This window comes from Panthera onca, chromosome A1 (assembly GCF_046562875.1).
Source record: "Panthera onca isolate mPanOnc1 chromosome A1, mPanOnc1 haplotype 2, whole genome shotgun sequence".
NCBI lineage: Eukaryota > Metazoa > Chordata > Mammalia > Carnivora > Felidae > Panthera > Panthera onca.
In genome coordinates, this window is record NC_138339.1 from 87624129 (window position 1) to 87641775 (window position 17647).

The window sequence follows — 17647 nt, forward strand, 5'->3', positions numbered from 1 at the left end:
GAAGAAAGAATAAGATGCTTCCTAAGCAAAGTTCTATCAAGTCTATATTACATATTTTATTAGATGTTTGGGACAATATGACCAAATATAAACAACATGCTATAGAATTTTACAATTCTATAGTAGTTTCATATTCCATAGTATAAGTAGTTAAACTTGTAAGTCAAAGCTTGCAAAGGCCATGCTTAAAAGGCAAACAGAAAAGTGTGGAGCTCCCATCATGACCTGTCTGCAAAAGGCCTCTATCTCCCTTATGATGAGAGCTTTGGGTAAGTTGTAAAGTCACATGGCTCACCCATTGGTTCATGTTTTTTTCCAGAAATAGAATCAATAGAGAACAGACAAACCCACAGTTGCCAGTTTGTACAGTCTTGTGGTTTCTGTCCGGGCCTACAGACTCGAGCAGGTCTACCAGATAATGAAGGCAAACTATTTCAGTTCCTGTGGGTCCAGAGCGCCTCAGCATAGTTCTGGTTTCAAACAAATGAATAACAAATTAAAAGGTACAGTAAAATAAGGGGGTGGTTAAAATATATTAACTAAAATCAATGGAGGAGAAACATAGTTAAAATCCCTGCATTCTCAGCAATAGTCTGTGATGTATTTTGTTAATCTCTTAAAATTTATGTTAAAAGCCTTTTAGCAGAAAGTCAATATATTTGGGTAGTTGAGCAAGTACATCATCCTGTACTGATGGCTGCATTAAACATGATGCAGAGGCTCCATTGTCTTTAGGAAAAGAACAGGGGGTCCATCCAACGGAAGTCCCACCTCAAAGAGACCAGAAGCTTTTCCCAAAACAGCCTGTGGAGCCAAGCCCAGTATTATGCTCTCCTCCTCTGCCTTAGGTTCCCTGCTGACGTCAACTGGAGTCCTGGAAATGAAGCAGGATCCGAATACCAGAAGCATAGCCTAATAATAGAGCAAAAATGGAGAGCAGATGGAAAATAAAGCTTCTCGATAAAGTGAGACCTAATGTTATAAATTTGTTCAGGGAAAGAAAACAACAGCAACAAAGTGAAAAGGCCTGTAAACAGACTTATTGGTGCTAAAATTCTAGAATATGGCTGACTAGAAAAGCACCTAGATACTTAGAAATCGCCCAGGAAAAGAATGAAAAATAAACAGGAAAACAAGCAAAATCAACTTTTGGATTAGTTTGAAACACGGCTACTAAATGTGCCCAGGGTTGAAAATGATACCAAACCCGAACTAGAAAACTAAAATAGATGATTAGCAGCTTCCTTTACCCATGATTTGTACATAACTGCACCATTGTATTTGCATCCCACCTTGAACAGTCAGCTTATGCCCATGGATAAATTTTGCTGGGACAACACAGGTGTAAATTCTGAACATGGCAGTGAAATGGTTTGGGTCAAAAGTAAAAGTTTTTTGTTTTTTGTTTTTTTCCAAAGGTGCCCTTTTATACCCAGAACTCCTAGAAATGTTCTTACAAGTTACTTACCCCTGCATCCCCGTTGTGTGTGTCTCTCTCTCTTTGTATGCAGTCAAAGCCATCAAAGTCTACTACTTTATCTCTTGGCATGGCTTTGACATATCCAAACACTCCATTTAATTTTCTGGGATGAGCAGCAAACTCTTGAAACAAACCTCCTCTTAATTTTTCCTGTGTATACATTTCTGTAGACAGAAATTTTTAGATCTTAATCATCTTAATAATTGGACTTGTAAACATGTTACTTTTTTATATAGACAAAGAAGGCTCAAAGACATTAAGATTGAGCTGTAATTTCAGACTGTAAATACATGTTCTATCAGGAGACCATGAAGGAACATCAAATATGTTCTATTTGAGAAACATTCTCCATTTTCTTATAAGAATGACCTTCTGGTTGGAAAAGTGATGAGGTAAAGTTTTAACACAGAGATACATTTCTCTTATTTTCACTATTTAACCACTGACAGGATTAAGGGGGGGAAGCCAATTTTAAAAAATATTTCACATTTTTGTCCTTTTACTCTAATGGTTTCTGAACTCTGTTTCTAGCATGCATAAAAAGAAATCTTGTTTCTTCAGGTAGCCTTTTGGTTCTGCCTCTTCAACCTCTTTACTCTGCCTAGCCAACATTTTTCTTTGAGTCTCATTTCCTTGAGCTTTGCTTGATCTTGTGAACCTGACATTTCAGACCCCACCTCACTCCGAGGGAGAGTTCCCTTGCCTTGGGCTTCAACTTCAGTCTCTATTCCTCACCTTGAGACTCAGCATGAGCCCAGTCCATTCCTTGCCAGGCTCCTAGATGCCCAGTCCAACAGAGCCCCAGGCCTCCTGCCAACCTCAAGAGAAGATATTGGACACCCATCTCTGTTTGGAAGGCCCTCAACCAGATAGATCACAGGGAACTTATTCTAAAGTAATGAACCACTGATACAGTGTAAAAGTATGGACGTACAGACATAAGAATCACAGATGAGTTTTGAGTTAGAAGACACCTAGAAGTCATTTATTTAATAAGAGAGGAAAGTGTTACTTAAGCCCAGTTGATAATGTAGAATTTCTGTAAGAAGAGAGTGATATAATGTATATAAAGTGTTTTATAAACTCTATAGCACTATACTGTATGCATAGTCAGTGTTTGTCTTCTAGGTAGTATGTTTGAGAGTTATTCCAGAGATGCTGCCATTACTCAAAATGTTTTAAATCTCTTCCTTAAAATTGTCATCTGAGGCAGTTAAGATTGTCACTGTACAGTCACATCTTGTTCTTATCAGTAAAGGTATTATCCAGGGCTCAGACATTCATCTCAGATTTAATCTTAAATGTCTTCAAAGGCAGAAACCATGTCTGTCTTGCTCCTTGCTCCTGGTATACTGCCTGCCACTTAGTAAGTACCTAATAATTATTTGTTCAAGGAGTTTTTTTTTTTAAAGATCTAACCCACCCTCAGAGAATGATGATTTGCTATGATTGATAGGCAAAGTCTCTGAAGACATTTCAAAAGAGAATTTCCCAAATAAAAATTATTTTTGAGCCATAACACTGTTGTTGGAATGAGTTCAAGGTTATTCATTAGAATGGGACAACATTCATTGTATTTACACATCTGTGTTCTGGCTGACCTCTTTATAGAGGTTGCATTTATTTATATCTCACCTTTTTTTTTTTAAGGCATTTTGAAAAACAGCAACAAAAAGAAACCCATAACAATAACGTTAATAAAATAAAATAAAATAAAATAAAATAAAATAAAATAAAATAAAATAAAAAATAAAATAAAATAAAATAATGTCGTTATATCTCAGATATGAATGGCAAAAAGCAGCCCACGGGTGGGTCCCTTCTGGGTAGTTAGCTAAGGAGTGACAGTAAGTAACAAGAAACAGAGAACAAATGAGGCTCGCACCGTCTCAAGCACATGTCTGCATGCCATCTGGCCCTTGTTCCCTGTTGAGTAAAAGAGTTACTTACAGCCAGTAAGAATGCAGTCATAAGGAAACATTCGAGGGTGACTGGGGTGACGAGATTCCCAGATTGATACGGAGTGCCCAGGAAGAAGGGCATCTGCATGTCATGGTAACCAATCATCACTGTTTTTTGAGGAATCCGTGTGACACATAAAAGTGAGAACAGTCCCTCTCCGGTAGGCTGATGTTTTGTTTGAAAAGGAAAAAATGAGCACAATACTGAGTGGGGAAGGCATATTAATCACAAGACAAGGTTGTCCACCTTTCTCACATGTGAGTTACTCTCAGGAGAGTCTAACAGTAGTGATTTTACAACTGTTCTAAAACTCATTAGGCACAAAGAAAAAGCCCAGTTCACAGCACAAAAACATGAACTTTCTCCCATATTTCAACTAGTTCCAGTCTACAGCATCCTGGCCAGGCTAGGATGAGGTTATATATTTTATGAATCCTGTTGGGCTTAGGGCTTGCATTAGTGATTTCTCAGTGAACATGTTTACTTGTTCTTTTTACTGCTCTCTGAAACACTGGATTAAGAACATTAAAATAGGTCCAGCTAAAAGCATAGCAAAATGTGGTACCTCATAAAAATGAAACCAAGGAGTGTTCAGAAGAAGAAATAGAGAATGCTGAATTTCTCACCAGACCACCAGCTTATTCATTTTGGAGCTACTCTGGTTTTGATGAGGACCAGAGCATGGGTGTCATTCGTGATGTGTGGTATCCACAAGAACAATAAGTCATTTCTTTTCTAGAAATAAGTTATTCCAGTGCCATAATAAAAAGAAGGAAGTATTACTTGAATTCTGAATGGTTGAAAATTTGAGTTCTGTCCTTCAGCTAAGGAGAAAATATCAAAGGCAGCTTCATGCCTGCTTTTCTGTAATCTTTCCTAGAGAATTTTGGAACTAGCATCACTCCCTTAAATCCTACCCCAAGACTGGGTTCTCGTACAATCTCCACTTTGCCTCGAGAGTAAATTTCTAAACTGCAAATATGATTCTGTAACTACAGAAGTTAAAATTATTTTATGTCATCCATGTTACAGACTGAAGTCTGATTTCTAAGCTTAACATATGAAGATTTGTAAAAAACTGGCTCTTTCTTATCTTTCCGACCTCACCTCCTATAGCTCAAGCATGTACATTCTAAGCTCTAGCCATAAGGAATGAGTCCATGATTCCACTGTGTTCACTTATACCTCTCTTCTCTCAGAGGAAGACATAGTTTCATTCACCCTATTTTCTAGAAAACTATTCATTCTTCAGGACACAGACTCTCATTTTCTCTCTGAAGACTTTTGCCATCATTCTCACTTTCACCCCTAACCATGCAGACTTAAATACTGCCGTATACACTTCTAAACACTACAAAATGTTTTGAACCATTTTGATGCCATTTTGACTTTGAGGGCATTTTGGGCCTGCTGGTATAATAACATTAACCTTCACTTCCAAAGTGACAAAGCACATGAGCATATATCCAATTCCGCTCTATCTCTATGGCTGTTCTCTATCCACACCCCACAGGGTAATGACCTGCTTGAAAAAGATTTGGCTTTAATTACTGTATTTGTCTGCTCCGGCTGCCATAACATAGTGTCATGGACTGAGTGCTTAAATGACAGAACCTTATTTTCTCACAATTCTGGAGGCTAGAAGTCCATGTTCAAGGTGTCAGGTGATTTGGTTTCTGGAGAGACTCTCTTCCTGGCTTATAGATGGCTGCCTTCTTGCTATATCCTCACTTGGCCTTTCCTCAGGACATGTGACGTGTAAGGGAGAGAGAGAGGGAGAACAGAAAGAGCAAGAAAGAGACAGAGAGGGAGGGAGAGGACAAGGAGGGAGGGGAAGAGCTTGTTCACTGGTTTCTTTTTTTATATAAACACTAATCCTATCAGGTCAGGGTTCCACCCTTATAATGTCACTTAATCTTAATGACTTCTTTACAGGCCTCATCTCCAAATAGAGTCATACAGGGGGTTAGGGCCTTAGTGTATGAATTTGGGGGGACATAACAATTCAATCTAAAACAATCACCTAATGTTCTCAATATGCAACAGAAGTCCCTCCAATGCCTGTAAACATTTGTGCTTTGATTAAATGCCATAACACATAAACAGAGAATGAGGAAAACTGGTCAACTCATTAATCAATCTAAAGTATATACTCATTTATGTATACCATGTACAAATCCCTATTATAAACATGCCACTGTTCTTAAGGAATTCATAATCAAGTAATCTAATTGAGAATTTAAATAGAAGTAAGTGCCAAATAATAAGCAACTACAGGGTAAAGGAAAGGGTTTAGACTCAGAAAACAAATGTGAGTTCAAAATCTAGCCCTGCCACTTACCATCTACATGACCTTAAAGTAAGCTGCTTAATTTCTCCAAGCTTCAGTGCCCTTGCCTTTAATAACATGGCGACATAATGAAGCAAGTGAGAGAGAGTTCATAAATTCACTTTTGGAAATGCTAACACCACATACACAAAGAGAGGTGTGGCTATGCCCTTAGAGAAAGCTCCTTTGACAGGATCATTGATACCTCCTTTCTTCCTAAGTGGGGAGGGCAGCTTTTTTGCAGGGCGTCGCCTCCCTATAAGGCAGGCCCTGCTGCATTAGCCACATTTGCACTTGCCTTTAACCATCACTCTCAAAACAGCGTTTTATGCTAGTGCCCAACCAGGGAAAGAAGAGCTCTTGCTCATGTTCTACGTTTGCTTTCTTGCATGGAAGAGAATCAGCATACTTCAGTTCTGAATCAGAGAAAGTGTGGCAAAAGCAGAATGAAAAATCCCTCACAAACAAATACCACATGGGTTACTTCAAGGCTCCACGCACTCTCGTGGAAACACTCAAGCACTAAAAGTGTCAAACCTAACACTGAAATGACCGAGTGATTTAAACATGGAGGACACCATACAGTGAAAATCCTTATTAAAGACCTATTAAATATGTCATCATGTGCTATAAGCAGAGAATTATCTGTCAATGATGGAACATTCACTCTGTGGTCAGTAGAAAAAGGGAAAGTTGACCTTGCCCAATTGGTAACTATGGCTTTCACCTTACATTCAGCAACTATCAGATGATATTCCCAAATCTTAAATAAGTGTGTGGTATTTGCCGAGTTCATGGCAGCAAATTAAGTCCAGGTGGAGCTGCACAGGAAAAACAAGAAAAATGGCTCCTCACCAGAAATAAGAGAGGAGCATGGGAGGACAGATTCAGACACCCCAGGCTCCCAAACCCCCTGTTGAGAAGAAATAGACTCGTGTGTGTGTGTGTGTGTGTGTGTGTGTGTGTCACACCCCACAACCCCCCATATACACACATGCACGCCACACGCAAGCACACGTTATTTATTTATTTATAAACAGCCTCACTTCCTACCGACACTGGCAATGCTCTCCATTTTCATTACATGTTGAAGACAAGAATTAAGGGGTAGAAAGAAAAGAACTGTGCATTCAAAGCTCAGCTCCAGAATTGGCTTTGTATTTATTATTGCATATATATCAAAAGCAACAAAAGACCACAGTGAAAGAAATAGACTGGGAAAACCTAAATTGAAAATGTAACTGAAGCATCATGAACTGACAAATACAGCTTTTAATACGTTAATTTATTTTCTTTCTGCTCCTTAACAAATGTAAAGGTGTCAATGCATATAAAAAATATCGCTTGAGCTGCTAGCAAAATACTAAAGCTAAAGCATGAGGTGACACTCCCAGCTGCAGGAAATGTAAGTCGCTTGTCCAAATCACTGAGTGGTCAGGGCATGCTTTACAAATCTCTTAAATATCTGCCTCCAAGCTCCTCACAAGGGAGTTCACACAGGCAGAGACATATTTTTTCTTCTTAATCACGTACCTTTTAAGATTCATAATTTGGGATGAGCAAAAGGCTCGGCAGGAGGTGGGGATGAATTAAAAACCATAAAATTGATGCTATCACTCTGATTGACACACCACTAGTGCAGCATACATTTCCTGTTTGTCAGGAATGAAAGGTGTTCACATTCTGTAATAATACCTAATAATGTTTTGGAAAGACAAACTGCTGTCTGACTACATTTTAGCAAGATGGATTTTTTTTCCCTTTCTGGCAGCACTGAAATCAGAAGCTAGAGTATATATTACAACCCTTTATAAAAGATGACCTAGATATTTAATAGCTGCAGCTATTCCAGTCCACTACCTGGACCTCCCCAGGTCTCTGATGCTATATTCTAGTATGCCTGAAATCACCATTACCCCTTAAGACTAATTCAAGAGAGTGTCCAGGGAGCTAGCTGTCCAGCACTGCCATAATAAACTTAAGGGAACAAGTATCCTTTGCTGCCTATAGCCATCTCATCACGAAATTGGCCAGCCCTCTACTTATCGTTTGTCTAATCTGACAATTACTATTCTTTGCAGGGTAATAAAGAGAATCTTGTACATGTGGATCAGGAGACCTGAATCCCTCTAGCTGCCATGTCTCTGACTAGGTAAACATGAACAAGCCACTTAACCTGTCCACATTTCATACTCATTATTTTAAAGAGATGCTTCCACACGCCTTGACTATCTGATGGGTTGGTGAAAACACAAAAGCAAAATGACAGTTTTGTAACTTCATCATTTAGATCCTAAATATGAATTTATGTTTGTTAAACAAAGGATCTGGGGGATTTTGAAAGTCATCTATTTCTGGGGTGATAATTAAGCCAAAGGAAGAGGAAAGAAACAGTACAACACTAGATCTTATATGACAGGACTATATCAGAAAAAAATCAAATATAATTATAGCCATCCAAGAATTACTTCTTTGGCTCCTTTGAGCCAAAGATGTAGTCGTCAACTTACTGCCCTATTATTATCAGTTGTGTTCCTATTGAGTATTGATTGAGTACTATATATTGAGTACCTAAGGTCTCAAAATATTAAAAGCAGTATTTTGGGGAAAGGAGAATAAAGGGAAAACATGAAATAATTCTGAAAATTTCAGGGGGAAAATGGAACAGGAATGTTTGTGTTAAATATTTTAATGACACATTTTTGCATTTTAATCCCTGGGATTCTGCTGGTTCCAAGGAAGATGTCAAGAAAATAAAAATGTAAAATCAGTGTAATAATAATTGTCTAATAATACCAATTTACAAGTATTGGGCACTAACTAGAGTCTGAATAATCCTTTGTCTCCAGAATTATAAACACAGATTCTGATACTTTGGAAAGCCTAAGGAAAACTGACCTAAACGAAAAAGGGAGGATATTACGTAGATCCTGCTCTTGGTAAGAATACTGTTGCAAAAGGATCAAAAGTACTTCTGAATACAATTTATTGCTGTTGTTTTTGCTAAATCAAATAAAGGCTTTAAGCAAAAACAGGTTTCAAGCCTTCTGCTTATAATTGCACTTCATGTGACTTGACAATGCTGATTTCTGTGTAATTTTTTAAATCCATGTTTGGTAAAAAAAAAAAAAAGAAAGCACTTTTCTACCAGTTCTTCAAAGTTCTAATAAAATCAGCTTGCTGGTGAACATGCTTACAGACACACAGTGCAAATTTAGTCCTAGAGAAGCTCAGCAGTCACTCTACTACACCCAGTTGGTCCATGCTAAACCTGCAAGAGTTATGGTGCAACTCTTTCAGGATTTGAATGTATTTCAGTCATGGCCTGAATTAAATTATATGCACTAACACTGAAGTTAAAAAGAGAATGCATGGATCACCGTCCCCATAACCTTCAAGAGGCACTCCATAGACTGCTGTCTGTTTCTTGAGTTAGATTGACAGAAACTGGAAGGAAAGCATGAGCAAAAGGGATCTTGAGTGCCATCGGCTGAAATTTACCTAAACCCCCACAGGAAAACATAATCTGGAAGAAATAAGAGGTTCACCTTTTGGTTCTAGTTAATGATAACTTGAAGGTTGGCTTAAGTAATATCCATCCCTCTACTTGCTAAGTTCCCTAAATGTGGTTCTAAAAAATAATGTTAAGTATTCAGGCCAGAGATATTTATCAGAAGGATGTGATTTAAATGGCTATGTACCTCATGGCAAGCCTTACAGAAAAATATAGGTACAAATATGCATAAGTCATATTTATATACTTTCTATAAAATTAGACTGGCATTAATTAAATGGCAGAAAAGGCAATGAGAGCATTGTTTGGAAGGTAGCTTGTTCCAAGTTCTGATTATAACTTGCTTCCCAAAGAAGGAGCCGCCCACAGCTTAGAAGACAGATGAGAAGATCATCATCACAGATTTGCTGTGAACAGCTCTGCTCAGCTCTGTCCCTGCCAGACTTGGGGCCACACATACCCTTCTAAGAGGGCTAAAGAAGATTCACAAAGAGCACTGCTTCTTGCTCCAGCTTTGGCAAGAGCAGAGGATGATTTTGTCTTTCGGTAACTTGAAACCTTCCTGTAGTGCTGAGAACTGCTCTCAATAGCAAAGTTGTTATCATCATCATTACACCTAACATTTACTGAGCATTTACTACGTGCCAGGCACCAATTGCTTTGCATCTCATCTTATCTTCACAGTAATCCCATGAGTAATATAATTACCCAAATTTCATGGAAGAAGAAACCGAGGCCAAAATTTGCCCATGGTTACAAAAAAATGGTGAGTGCCAGCGCTGGGACTTGAATTCAGACAACCTCATTCTTTGAGAATCGTCACTTTTTGTAATCACATTTTAGAATAGTTTAATCAGCTGCAGACAACCCATGGATCAGGCATTTTTAAATGCCACCCCACTTACAAATCTCTTCCTATTTATTCATTAATTGTTTGAAGAATTAAGAGTGCCAGGAACTGTCTTAAGCACTGGGAATTCAGCATTGATCAAGGCAAACTCTCTACCTGTGTCAAGCTTACATTCTATATTCTGCACACATAGCCTCCTTTATTCCTTAAAATAACCGTGTAAGTCTGAGCCCCTTAGTATCACCCACTTTTTAGACAGGGAGCCAGAGCTCAGAGAAGTAAAACAACTTACCCAAGGCCACACAACTGGTAAATGGGACGACTGGGGTTTACCGCTTAACCTTCAGACTGTTGATCCTTCATTCTGCTATGCTTCTGTTACCCAATTACTATGGTTCCAAAATGGCTTTCATTAGTTGGGCAGAATGTTAGTACTGCAGGGAAAGAAAATAAGACCAAGTTGGCCCTTTTCCTCCTAATTTATTCTTTTTTCCCCAATTTCTTGGTCCTTACCTCTGTCATGCTTCAGGTACCCACTGTCTTCTGGTTGCCCACAATTTCCCACTTCTGTACCTTCGACACCCACCCCACAAGCCTGTTCTCTGCCCTCCTCCTGCTTTATATATTCCCCCTCTGTTCCTCACTCATCCCACATCTATACCTTAGGGTTAATCTTAGCTCTCACTCTTCACTTTAGATAGCAGCCCTGACATGTTGTAGAAAGTGACCTAAAAGGAGTCCCTTCTATCATTATACCAGGAAAGACTTGTCCCTAGTAAGTCACATATGTTATTATCTCAGAATTTCTTGAGTGAATTTTCCCATAAAAAGTCTCCCATGTGGTATTTATATTCTATAGTATTTACTGCATATATATATATATATATATATATATATATATATATATATATAGATAGATATGGGCTAAATATGTTCCTGGATGCTGGCTAGCAAAATTTAACAGTGGGTAATATGCTTTGAATTCCAATCAACAAAACTACAAGTGACCTCTGGCAAAGATTTCCTCAGTAACACATTCCTGTCTTCACTATTATTCACAATAAAGAGTGGGAAGCAGGAAAATTTAAAAAAAAATTTTTTTTTAAATAAACATGTTATTCCTTAATATTGGAGAAATAGGGACCAATGTAATAAGCACAGTGTAGAAAAAGATAATTTTTTTAAAGAAAGAAAGAATTTAAACTTACAGGTGGCAGCAGTAGGGGCTGTAGGAGACAAAGATAAACATTTCTGACTTGAGAGATTTTCAGGTCTACAGAGAAACCCTGAATGCAAATGACATTCAGGAACCTCCTCAGTTGGACCCTAATTTTTTCACTTGGGGTAAGCCCCATAAGAATAAAGAACACATCTGATTTTGCTCAACATTATATGAGCAGCTTTAGCACAGGGCCTGAGACATAGTAGGCACTTAAAAATGATTACTGAATGAAGGAATGTCATTCTCGACTTCTCTTCAACTACCCTCATGATCTCCTTCCCAATCAGCAGAGCCCTCTGTTTACCAGTATTCCTTAAGCCTGGGTTTCCACACTGTGCTTTTCTTTCAGGCAGTAACCTTTGTCTGTATCACCTTTTCCTCCCTTCCAGCCCTGGTGAAATGAGATTCTTTAGGCCAATGTGAAAATTGTTTCTTATGATTCTCCTTGGCTGGGATTTTGGCTTGAATACAGAGAGGCCAGCCCTTGCCCACAACATCTCAAGTTGGGACAGTAGGTGACCCACCCTTCCCCTTGCTGGCAGGGCCCTGGGCTGTTTGGCCAGGTTTGGGAGAGGGCTTCTTGCCCACCTCAGATACAAAGTATATATCACCATAGAGGTTGTGTCCCTTGGAGGGTGCCCATTCATTTGTGCAAAGGGGAAACTGCCTTCCTCACCCTGCTGGCCCCCACATTATCATTGTACAGTGGGGACTCTGAATGTTATGTAGCCAGTGCTAGATCTGAGAAGAAAACAATTGTGTCTTCCTTTAAGCAAACACTGCAACTTGTCCCTATAGTTGTTGAAGAATTCTCTAAGAGCAAAAGGGCCTTCACTAGTCATCTCAGCCTCTGGTTTTGCACACAGACTTGTTAACTGACTTCAGAAAGGAAAAATATCATTTTATTTCACACAAAAATGTAGGCAATCCCAAATCCAAATTTACTTGGACAGATCAGAAAATGGACTAAATAACACTGATTCCTTTTCTTTTTTTCTAGAATTATTCATCTTTTTCAAGAGGAGAATATAAATTTACTATGCTACTCATAAATGCCTTTCTGCCAGATTAATAGAAAGCCTTTAGAAGCTGGACTTGTAACTTATTCTGGGATATGGTCTTCCACAAACAATTGGGTACTGTTCAAATATAATGATTATACTATTCATTCATAACTATCATCTCCCAACTATTTACTGTATGCAAAATATAATAGCAGGTACTGTTAGAAGCTGATCCCTTAGTTTAGGCTTTAACTTGGCCCTGCCCAAGACCACTGTAGGCAGTTGCCCACCTAAAAGGGGAAATGGGAACTAAATGCAGACTTTACTCTATTTGCCAAACCACATACCCTGGCATGGGGTTGGCTGTGTCCACCCAAGGGAAGCTGCACCTTCTTCCTAATTTTCACAAAATACCCTCTTGACCCTGCCCCTCCTTCTGCACAAAACTCTTAAGCTGCATTTGGCCCATTTGTGATTTCTTTTCTCTCTCCAGAGTCATCAGTGTTCAGTGGAACATCCTTTCAGTTGCATGAAGATGCCAAACTAGAGGAAAGAGGACACACCATGTGATTTCCCAAGGGCCATCGTTTCCCAAGGGATGGTTGTGACTGAGGGGACACAAAAACAAACAGTCTAAAACCAACAGATATTCCTGTCTAAAGTATCTTTTTATAGCACAGCATAGCTGTATTCAATATAAAACAAGGAGAATGATAACTGAATGTGAATTACAAAGCAGAATTTTAATCATGATACATGAGTTAATAATACACATGAGTTAAACTCACGATACATGAATTAAAGAAAATAACTGGAACCCATTTTCATATTTTATTGTCAAAAGTTTTACCAAATAGGTGGTTTATTTGGAAAAGTAGCACCTCTTTGAAATTAACTCTTGATTTGTAAAAGTTCAGATTGTTCCTATCTACTTGGTCAACTAAAAGTGATTATTTTTATTGCTATAAGGCATGCATGTTGGTCTTTGAGAAATATGCCATTAATCATGGTTAAATTGTATAGGCTCAAAAATCTTTAAGACCTGCAAGAAAAAAAACAAAATCCAAAAATGTTGTAAAATTATTTATTAGTCTATAAAAAGTTGTGTGGACTTTCTACAAAACCAGCAATTGGAAAATGACAAAATTGTTATTTTATCCCTAGAGAATCTTTACACATTTACCTCAAAGGGAGGAATAGAGTCAATTACTTCTATTTCAAATAGATACTCCCTTTGACAAGTATGCAAATCATACTGGAACTATACATCTGAGCTTTTTAATTGTGACAACTCTGAGATACTACTTGGTAAAGAAGATTGTGCTATTACCTCTCCAGTCTGTTCTCAAAGGGAATAACCCTCCGTTTCCGAGGCAGAGAGAGCACCAAGAGGTGAGGTTCTGTCCACTCCTGCTGTGGACTGAATTGTGTTCCTCCCTCCACCCACCAATTTATATGTTGAAGCCCTAATCACCAATGTGAGTATATCTGGAGATGGAGCCTTTAAGAAGGTGATTAAAGTTAAAAGAGGTCATAAGGGTCGAGCCCTAATCCAGTAGAACTGTTGCTCTTTCAAGAAGAGGAAGAGACATCAGAGCTGTTTCTCTGCTATTTAAGGACATTTTGAGAAGGCAGTCATCTGCAAACCAGGAAAACAGCTGTCACCAGAGTCCAACCATGCTGGCAACCTGATCTTGGACATCCAGCCTCCAGAACTGTGAGAAATACATTTCTGCTGTGTAAGTCACCCAGTCTATAGTATTTTGATATGGCAGCCCAAGCTAACATAACCCCTTAAGAAACCTAACCAAAAATTATTATTATTTTTTCAGCAAATAAGGAGAAAGAAAAAATGTTTTATAAGATTTTAATTTTTGTAGGGTTGCCTGGGTGGTTCAGGCAGTTAAGCATCCAAATCTTGATCTCAGCTCAGGTCTTGATCTCAGGGCCCTGAGTTCAAGCTCTGAGTTGAGCTGCATGCTGGACATGGAATCTACTATTTAAAAAAAACGACTGTAATTTTTATAAGAAAAAATGTGAATAAAACCATCTTTGAAAATTGAGTTCTCTTTATTTTTTGTAAAACACAGCCTAAGAAAATTTGGTGTGCTTGCTATTCAAACATAGCTTCAAAAGAAATAGCATTGCTTCTGCCAATCTTATATAACTTGATACCAAAATAACAATCCAATTAAAAAATGGGCAGAGGACATGAATAGACATTTTTTCAAAGTAGACATACAGATGTCCAATAAACATATTAAAATATGTTAAACATCATTCAACATTAGGGAAATGCAAATCCAAAACACAGTGAGATTTCCCCTTATTATCTATCAGAATGGCTAAAATCAAAAAGATAAGAAATAACAAGTGTTGGTAAGGATGTGGAGAATAAGGAACCTTTGTGCTCTGTTGGTGGGAATGTAAACTGGTACAGCCACTGTGGAAAACAGTATGGAGTTTCCTCAAAAAATTAAAAATACCATATGATCCAATAATTTTACAATTTTTACCCAAGGAAAATAAAAACACTAATTTGAAAAGATTTATGCACCCTTATATTTACTGAAACATTATTTGCAATAGCCAAGATATGGAAGCAACCCAAGTGTCCAGTGATACATGAATAAAGATGTAGTATGCACTCATACACCCATGCGCGTGCACACACATACACATACACACACACACACAACACAGAGGAATATTACAAAGCCACAGAAAAGATGAGCATTTTGGGGCACCTGGGTGGCTCAGTCGGTTGAGCATCCGACTTTGGCTCAGGTCATGATCTCACAGCTTGTGAGTTCGAGCCCCGCGTCAGGCTCTGTGCTGACAGCTCAGAGCCTGGAGCCTGCTTCCGATTCACTGTCTCCCTCTCTTTCTGCCCCTCCCCCACTCATGCTCTGTCTCTCTCTCTCTCTCTCTCAAAAATAAATAAAAATCTTAAAAATTTAAAAAAAAAAGGATGAGCATTTTATAATTTGTAACAACACAGATGGGCCTACAGGACCTTATGTGTCAACAAGGATGGACCTAGAGGGTAGTATACTAAGATAAATAAGTCAGACCAAGAAATACAAATACCACATGATTCCACTCATGTGGAATCTAAAATACAAAACAAATGATGAAACAAACAAGGCATAACCAGACCTATAAATACAAAGAACAAACTGATGCTTGTCAGAGCGTAGAAGCATGGGGGAATGGGCAGAATGGGTAAAGGGGAATGGGAGATAAGGCTTCCAATTATGGAATGAACAAGGTACAGGAATAAAAGGCACAGCACAGAGAATACAGTCAATGATACAGTAATAGAGATGTAATGGGACAGATGGTAGCTACTCTTATTGTAAGCATAGCATAACATATAGAAGTTGAATCACTATGTTGTGCACCTGAAACTAATGTAACATTGTGTCAACTATACTCAAACAAAGGTTTTATAATTTCTCTTATTCAGAAATTCCAGAGCCACCAATAGTCAAATCCCAACACAAAATGCTTTTCACATTCCCCACTCTATCCTTCCTTTTTGCACCACCACGGTACTTAATATTAAACTGTTTATGTCATTTATCACGCTCCACCTTATAATTTCCATGACATGCACATATGCCTGTCTCCTTCTCCACTAGAAGACACAGATCCTGAGAACAGGGTTCAGGCTTTTTGGTTTCCCCAATGTTTCCCACAGTGTTTTACCACAGTAAGTATATATTTGGTGAATGTATGAAAGAATGAATTAACTACTGAATGAATGGATGAATGGATACATGAATGAAAAAGTGGATTAAAATTTATTAATGATGAATGAATGAATAAATTTACCATTTTGCCTCTTCAGTTTTCCACAGCATCCAGAATAATTATCTTTGCACCATGATGCCTCCCCTTGATGTCACATTTTTGAAAGAGAATAAAAAGGGAAAATGGAATAACCCTTAGTTGCAGTGTCTCCTATTTGTTAGGCATAGTACCCTTGTTAACTTTTTTAATCCTTACTGCCTTGAGAGTTAAGTTTCACTACCCCCATTTTCCTAACAAGAAAACAGAGGCTCTGTGAGATGAAGTAATGAATCCATACTCACACAACTGCTAAAAAGCAAAACTACAATTTAAGGGCAACACTGAAATCTAGGTTCAATCCCATATATTGTCTTTCTTTCTCAATGGTCTGCACTTGACATTTTGCTTCAGCTTTCTGGTCAAAAGAGAGGCAATTAAAGATATTTTCTGAGGCCATTGGACAGGGCCATCTTACTGCGCCCAATTTGGAGAATGAGGTGAGGGCGTTCCCTCTCTCCCAGTGTTTTTCACTCTCCCACCAGTATGAGCCAATATCAACCTCAGGATTTCTTCTATAAGCATTACCTTGAAATACCTTAGCTATAGTAGCAAATCTGAGTAACAAATCTTATAGTAACAAATCTACCTGTAACAAATCTTTGATGCTAGAGAGTTTCTGATATCTCAGCGGGCTTCAGGAGTGCAAAGCACAGGAGTCATTTCCCTCCCAAGCTGATCTCATCGCTATTGCCATGCCCCGAAGTGTAAAATTTAGGGGGAGATTATAACTTGAGATTCAGGAAAATTTGAGTTACATTCAAGTTATTTCATTTATTAGCTATGTATATTTAAATGTTCTATCTCAGTTTCTACATTAAATAATGTTCATAAACTCAGACATATCTGAACACATGGCAAAAGCTGAGAAGACAGACCCCATTAAGGAATAATTTGCTTTAGAGAAGAAAAAGCCCCTTGGTCACTGTAGCAAAGACTGCCCAAAAGCTCACAAATCACAATTCTTCATCCTGTGTATTTAGAAAAAATAAATTTTCCAGCATCCCTGCAATTAGACTGGTGCCATGTCCTGGAAGTAATGTTCACTTCCAGTCATGGACATCAAATGCATCATGTGATCTTCCTCACTCTTTGCTGGTCAGGCACCTAAATACAGACAATACAGCAATGGACTCTGAAGATGCCCTAGAAGGTGATCCCACCACAAGATAGAAGAACTGGGATTCCAGAATCATGGGATGGGAAGCTGCCTGCCAACAGACTGTGATATTAGCCAGAAGAAAACCCTTTATTAGGTAAAGTCTCTAAGATTCTACGGTTGTTTGTCATAGCACCTGGCACTAATTACCCTAATACAGTTTCTTGAGAGTTAGAGAATCCAAGTCTAGGGCAAAATAATGGGTCATCAAAAAATAAAAGGTATGATCTGTGTTATTCTATTACTGAAGAGTATTCATGGAGTATTCTTTGGAA

At 38.3% G+C, this 17647-nt stretch overlaps 2 long non-coding RNA genes across 3 annotated transcripts in view; one reads left to right on the plus strand and one right to left on the minus strand.

Moving 5' to 3' along the window:
- Nucleotides 1-14420, plus strand: part of LOC132681189 (uncharacterized) — a 176951-nt gene extending 162531 nt beyond the window's left edge. Inside the window, exons 5-7 of one of the 2 annotated variants that reach the window (XR_013556103.1) lie at nucleotides 8621-8710; nucleotides 9970-10051; nucleotides 12855-14420. This is a non-coding gene — a long non-coding RNA (uncharacterized LOC132681189). The other variant, XR_009610926.2, reaches the window with a different exon arrangement.
- Nucleotides 99-1644, minus strand: LOC144615648 (uncharacterized). Its single transcript, XR_013554031.1, has 3 exons — nucleotides 1469-1644; nucleotides 772-912; nucleotides 99-470 (listed from the first exon to the last, which is right to left on the minus strand). It is a non-coding gene; the product is annotated as an uncharacterized LOC144615648 (long non-coding RNA).
- Nucleotides 14421-17647: the final 3227 nt, after the last annotated feature.